This window comes from Pteropus alecto, unplaced genomic scaffold (genome assembly GCF_000325575.1).
Source record: "Pteropus alecto unplaced genomic scaffold, ASM32557v1 scaffold1197, whole genome shotgun sequence".
Taxonomy (NCBI): Eukaryota; Metazoa; Chordata; class Mammalia; order Chiroptera; family Pteropodidae; genus Pteropus; species Pteropus alecto.
Window position 1 is genome coordinate 359,880 of NW_006441068.1, and position 7,500 is coordinate 367,379.

At 44.9% G+C, this 7,500-nt stretch overlaps 1 non-coding gene across 1 annotated transcript; it reads right to left on the reverse strand.

Annotated features, from left to right (window-relative positions):
* Positions 1–7,306: 7,306 nt before the first annotated feature.
* Positions 7,307–7,378, reverse strand: TRNAP-AGG. Its single transcript has one exon. It is a non-coding gene; the product is annotated as a tRNA-Pro (tRNA).
* Between the last annotated feature and the right edge of the window lie 122 nt (positions 7,379–7,500).

A 7,500-nucleotide genomic window follows, 5' to 3' on the forward strand; every position in this document is an offset into this window, starting at 1 on the left:
GGTGATCGGTCATGAAGGGTATGGGGGAAGGGGCCCTCTGGGTTGGGGGTTGGGGGGGGGGGGCTGCGGCTCAGCCTCAGTTTTGCAACTACAGCCAGCAAAAATCAGCTGTGGTCCGCTGTGGTCCATGGGGAGCTCACAGCTATCCCAGGCAGGAATGTTCAGGGAACTCGCCCCACGAACTCATCGTTCCTTCTCTCCTCTCCCTTCTCCTGCATGGAGCTCCCACACTGCTGCAAGAAGCAGCTTCTTTATTTCTCCTAGTCCACCGCCTGCCCGAGACACTGGACACCGGGGATTCAGACCTGTGGTAGCTCTTATGCACAGACCCCACGCTCAGTTGTGCTGGTGTGCAGTTTGGGTGTTTTTTGTTGCGTTTTAGATGTTTAACTTATTGTTGTTTCAAGGGGAGAGATCTGGGGATGTCTCTCACTCCACCACGTTTCCAAAGATTCCTTTTTTTATTTTTAAAGGGGAGGGGAGATGGTTTCTAAGTGAAATCCATCAGAAGTCTCTTGGCCACTAACTAAAAATACAAAAATCTGGGTGTTACCCCAGACCTTTGAATCAAAGACCGGGGGGTGAGGCCCTAGAACCTACGTTTATAATCAGCAGCCCAACTCTGGTGATTATAATGCACACTGACGTTGAGGGATCACCGTAATAGATCAACCCTGAATTGGCACACACCATAATAATTCTAAAGTTTTGCACCCACCCCACGATAAAATTGACTTTTGCATTATTTTAGGGAATACTCAATATCTCAAAGTGAAACCTCGATTCTGAATGGCTGCCCTGGTTCAGAGCTTCCACAAGGCACATTGCAGCCAGTTGCCTCACACCACTTGACTAAAGCAGCTCCTCAGAGTGCTCCCTCCCCGGACACTGGGAGGGCCTGCCTCCAAACATACCTCTGGGAGGAGGAAGGATTGGTCTGTATTTCTTAGCTACGGTTTTTAGTTATCTGTGTTCTTTCAATAATTCTGGAAAACAGTTCATAGGGGATCCTAGAGATGAGCGGAGTGATCTGGGTTGCACCAGGGAGAGAGGTTGCAGGGTCATGGGGAAGGGGGGCCGCGGGGCGGGGGAGTGAGGATGTGTCTGTGGGTGGGAAGCAGGGTCAAAGCCGGGATGACTGGAAGTGAAAAAGCTAGAAACACGTTGGATTCAGGAAGGTCATTTAAAGCAGAAAGTGTTCTCCCCGCACAGTTATCTAAACTCTTCCTGCTTCTCTATCACCCAGAAGCCACGTTTTAGCACCTGTCTTACAACTAAAAGGTTGGAAGTACTTCTGAGTTGGAATCTGTTTCTTTCCTCCTGTTCATTTGCACTAAAGAGCCCTCCCAAACCATTTTCACCTACCACCTTTGTGTGGAGAACAGTCAGGTGATATCTCAAGTTTCTTTCTAACCTTGGAAGTGGGCCTTGCCCAGGGGGAAGTCTATGTTGGTTCCCAGAGACTTTCAGGCACCCAGAGTAAGTACACATGCCAAGAAATATCTCTAAGTGCAGGGCAAAGGGCATGAAGCTTTTTATCAGCTTCTCCAGGAATCCTTCTTTAAATTAACCATCTCCATCTCCCTTTTGAGATTCCATAAGAAGGCCTCCCCCATGCTTCCTGTACACGACTTCATCTTTACAATGACTATGTGGTGCAGCAAAGAGTCTATTGGGCCTTCTCTTGCATGTGCTGTGTGAGTCTGGAGAGCCAGAACAATGTCTTTGTTTGCTGTAGCACACTGCCTGGTATTTCACAGGAGAATGTTTGTGGAGTGGATGAAAGACTTCAGATCTTGTTCTTCTGCCACTAACTAGCTGTGTGATTTTAGAAAGCCTTGTCACTGCTTGGAGTCCCAGTTTCTTCATCTCTAAAATGGAAGTGATAGAAAAGAATAAAGAGGAAGAATTAGATTATCTATAACATCCCTTTCTGCTGTCACAAACTAAGATTCTCAACTAAATTAAAATGACTCCAACGGCTCACGCCTTAAGATGATAGTTCTCTGGTTACCACTTCTATTTCCCACGACACTGGGGGAGTAGGGCGGCTGTCTCTGCCCCCTAGCCTGGACTTGAGGAAGCGATGGGGAAACGTGGAGCCACACCCCAGGCACCAGGCCGGGAAGTGGGAGGGGGAGCTCTGATTCAGGAGTGTGGTGGAGTAGTACGATGACATGGCCTAAGACTGGCATTCTGGTCAAAGGGACACCTCCCTAAATCAGGAACATTTGCTATTGGAAAAGGGAGGCATTAAGCACCTCTCCTCCGGAGTGTTTCATTGGCTACCTTTGGCAACCATAGAACTGTTTTCTCGACAAGCTATTATTTAACTACAGGATTCATGCAACACCTTCAAGCCTCTGGACACTCTCCCAACTGCCATCCCACGACCTCACCTGTCCCTTTGTCCAGGTGAGGTGGACAGATTGGAGCGTGCGTATATCCGAGAATAAGCTGTTCCTGATTTGGGCAGAATATGTTCAGCATCAGATCAGAGGCTATCAATCTCAGCCTTGCAGCTACAGCCCCAGGTTATGAACAAGGGAGGTCTTGTTCTCCCTGGGGGGTAAACCAAGCCATTGCTCTTTTTGTAACTTCTCTTGTATTTTTGAAATGACTGTCACCAGGTGATAGCCTAGGGGAGGACATGTTGAGGGAAGGTTGACCCAAGCATGTCTTTTACTTGGTAGGCCCCTTTAGTTTTCCACTTCTGAGAAAGCATTGATCATAACATATCTGGCTTTTCGTGTGTGTCCCCAGTCTGAGCCCTCAACAGCTTCTTTTGAATACTCGTGAGGAGGGACCATTAACCTGGTCTTCCCCTGCAAAGTCGTGCAGATCTTTCATACCACTCCCAGGCTCCGCTCTCCTCTCTGGCCCAGTTCCAGCTTCTCTGATAATCAGATAAGATTCCTTGAAAGAAGACAAACGATTGTCCCCTGTCCCCAAATAATCACAGAGACCCTAAAGAATCCAGATGTATTAAAAACAAAACAAAATTCTCCCTTTTATTGGCAGTGCCAAGCCAGTGCAGAATGAACAGCAGCCTAGTAGTGGTGAAAACTGGGTTCCTGTCTTGACGCAGGCTGTGCCACTAACTAGCTCTGTGACCCTCAGCTTAACTGGCTGTGTGATTAGTTCCATGGGCCTCACTGACCTTTACAAGTGGCTGGGAGCTGGCAGAGTCGGTGGAACGCACCAAGCGAAAACAAGTAACAGCAGAGGGTTGATAAAACAACCCCTGATGCAGGGCCCTGTGCTTGCTTATTAGAAAGCCGGAATGGGGCTCCTCATGGCTTTTTGTCAACCGTGCTGTACCAGAGTAATCTTTTTAAAACACACATCTAGTTCTGTGCCTGTATTGTCCGCCCCCATCCCCACCTAAAATGTGTCAGTGGCTTTTCATAAGTCTTAAAATAATGATGACAGTTCTTACAGCTGCCCATCAAGCCTTGCATAGAGATCCTCACCTCGAACCACTCTCCTCTCTCAGTATCCCTCTTCTTTTCAGTTCCTTGAACTCAGACTTCCTTCCAACTCAAGATTTTTAACATCTAGTTCTCTCATTACAGAATGTTCCTTCCTCCACTTACCCCTCCCCGTTCTGTTTGGTTAAATCTTGTGTGTTCTTCCTTTCCTTAGATGGGCCTTCCCAGAACCCCGAGAGGGAGTGAACAGCCTGTTCTGCATGCATAACATTCTGTGCTTTTCTTTCGTGGCCCTTATCAACAGCATAATAAATTCACTGTATTTCTTGGTTTTAAAAAGTTATCTGATTGTTTCATGATGGCAAAACCACATCTGTCTGGTTCCCTGCAGTAATCTCTGTTCCAAGCACAGTACCTGGAATATAATAGATGTTCAACAAATGTTTGCTCAATATATATGTAGTAAATATTAATTGAATGGAAGCACAAATAAGTGAATGACCTAAAAAAAAAAAACTATATTTTGCTCTTTAACCATGGTATCAAAGAGCTATTCTTTGTAAAACTTGGAAATCCTTTATAAAAGTTTACTTTGGTGGGACCCTGCAGCACCATATACGTAAGATCAGAAAGATCAATGAAAGGAAAAAAAAATGTCGGTTCTCTAATTACTACTCAAGGCCTTAAATCTACGACTGTCCCTCCGAACTCCTCACTTCAGCTATTAAAGACCAACTCAAGAGTTTTTCTAGTGGATGTTTTCTACTTTCTCTCCATGTCCACAGGATGCCATCTAACTTAATAAGTAGTTCGGCTTAATCCCATAAACACCATCTCCCTGGACAATAACACAGCTCTCTCCCTGTAAATTGCACATCCATATCATGCACACAGGTGATGGAATCCCTAGAAATCAACTTGTAATTTACAATCTCTCAGTAAGATCCTGAAGGTAAAAAACATGACAGTACCTGATTTGTCCACAGTGATGCAGTTTGCCCCCATAGCTTCTGAAAATGGAGGCACTGCCTATTCACGAATGTTTGGTGACCAGCAGAGGTTCTCACCTGCTGTTCCATATCATCCTCTAGGCATTCTCCCCACATGGCAGCAGTGTTTCCCTAGGGCTAAGGGCTCATACTCACAGTGATCCTCCCTCACAAAACCTGGTCAAGTGAGGCTGATGAAATCCTGTTGGTTATACAGGTCCTTCCTTAACCTTAGTTTTCCTTTTCCTTTTTCTCTCTTGTCTCCCTATTGTGGACATTTTTGTTCCTCAGCTTATTAAATCAATTATTTTACAGACTCTTATAGAATGGCTCTGCTATGCGCAATTCTACAATGTGACCTCAAAATACCACATGGTTCAGAATTTGCTCAAAGCCATAAAAGCCTGAAGCAGCCCTGTACTTAAGCAGCTGTGCCTGAAGCAAGTTTGCGAGGGAGCCAATGGCACTGATGCTCTTTTTAAAGTTTCTGAGAGTTTACTTGGTGCCTTACTTTATGTTCAGTTGGAAGAACCTTGCAATGTTTCTTTAAGGCATTTATAGGGCTGTACTGTGGCCCAGAGGGAGAGCTACCACAAAATATTTTTCAGACATGGCTCCCTCAGCCTTTCCCAGAGGGGGACTTGCCCTACACTGCAAGAGCCCTCTAGTCAAGCCTCTAACACTTCCATGCTCTTTATCTCTCCCAGGATCAGGTATTCCTAAAAAGCTTGTATAACTCTTTGATTTAAAACAACAATTCACACAATTCATTGACCGACTATTTATTGAATATCTATTAGGTGCAGTTCCAGCCTCTGAGACTTCGGCAGTAAAAACACTCTATTCTCATAGTGCTTCTAACCTGGTGGTGGAGGAGGGAAAGTTAATAAAAACAGCAGCAGCAGCAAAAGTCAGGTGGTGTTATGTGCAAAGAAGGAAATTAAAGCAGAGGAGGGGAATAGAGAGCAAAGAGAGTGGGTGCTACTTCACATAGAGTGGTCAGAGAAGCCCTCTCTGATAGATAACATCTGAGGAGGAATCTTAAAAGAAGTGAGGGATTGAGCCATGCAGCTATGAGGGAGCTAAGACTCAAAGCAGCAAGAAGAGCATGTACAAAGGCACCGAGGGAGGAATTTCTGAGGAGCACTAGAAGCTAATGCAGTTGGAATGCAGCCAGCAAAGGGAGATGGTGCTAAGAGATGAAGTCAAAGAAGCGAGGGGAATCCAAGAAGTGGCAAAATCACGTAGGAATTTTTAAAGCCATGGCAAAGAGTTTCAGTTTTATGGTGAATGAAATGGAAATGCACAGAAGGTTTTAAGCAGAAACATGATCAGCTCTGACCTAGGTTTTAACAACCATTCTGTCTTCTCTGTAGAGGACAGATTGAAGGGGTACAAGGGTCGACCAGGGAGATTTGCTAAGGGGCTACTGCAATGATGCAGGTGAGAAATAGCGGTGACTCCGACTACAGCAGTGATGGTGGAGGTGGTGATAAGTGTTTGGATTCTGGAAATATTCTGACAACACCGTTTGTTAAAGCATTGAATGTGGGTTATAAGACAGAGAGAACTAAAGAATGATTCTAAGGTTATTTGTTTCACAGTTCTTCCAAATATCTGAAGAGGTACTAGAAGTTAAATGTTCAGCAACATAACTCAGAGTTAGGTGAAAAATACCTTGCTGTGGTTTCTGGCCCTTTTTCGTCAGGTGAGTTCGGGCACATCTGATGGAAAGAGGAGAATGTGAACACTGAATACCCAGCAGGGAGGGAGGGTATGGGAGTGGAGAGCGTGACCTGAGGGCCTAGTCCTGTGAAAGTCACCCCCTCCATGCACATATCCACACATACATACACACACACACACACACCCTCAAATAAAGCAGGCTAGACCACTAGGCTGTCTCTTTTCTTTTGGAGTTTCCTTCTCTCAGCATAATCTGTTTCTGTGGCTTGGGAAAGCAAGGAGGATAACAGGCAGAAGCTAAATTTGGCACATGGTTGTACCCAGAACTAAACTAGGGAAAATAAAGTAGCAGCTGGAAGGGTGTGATGCTGAGGAGGGTCGATTGGGATATACTGCCAAGAGTGACTGGGATACTAGCATGGTCTCCAGCTGTGGCCTGTAGAGCAACTGGGCAGCATCTGTAGCCCTCAGGCCAAACTTAATTATAGCTGGGAAGCTTTTCAAAACTAACCTTATGATGCTCCATCTTCAAAGAATTCAATTTAATTGCTCTGGGGTTAGATCCCACAGTGAATGATTAAAAAGCTTCAAAGGTGAGTCTAATATGAAGGCAGGTTTGAGCATCCCTGTTGAAAACGTCATTCCCAAGGTGCTACACTACCTGAGACCTTCCCCCAACACACACACACACACACACACACACACACACGCCCTGGAATGTTAGACTCGAATGAGGTAGGGAGTCCAGGCTTTATAAGGCATCTGCCACATTTGCTGACCAGAGGAAGTCCAGGTACCCAAAGAGCCCCCATGCTTACAATGGAGGAAAATTGAAGGTTAATGAACCTATTGAATGTAAAATTCGCCTTCCTAAGCCCTGAATGAATAATTCCTGGATAACCAAAAAGTGCAAAAGATAAATGATGGTTAATTTTAGAAATCATGATTTTGTAGGAAAAATATATACATTATGGGTAATAATGTCTGGTATTTATACTGGTGATTTAACAACATAAAGAGCATTTGTCTGAGGATTAAGTGTACAAATCTGAAATGGTGGAGTATAAAATGGTGATCATACAATAATACCAGATACAAAAGGTGCTTGCCTTGTGTGGTGGTGCTTCACATCAATACTTCACATCAATAAATCGGCTGTTTTATTGAGAAAGGGAGGATGACGACTGTGTCAAAAAAAGAGGGCTCGTCCGGGATTTGAACCCGGGACCTCTCGCACCCTAAGCGAGAATCATACCCCTAGACCAACGAGCCACACATGTGAGGGCCGCATTTTGAGACTTTAGTAGAGAAAGTTTTAGCTATGTTCGTGGTTTGTGTAGTCTCTTTTCAATAACTATGAGCATAGAGTGCCGCCTAGTGGACAAATTAATCAC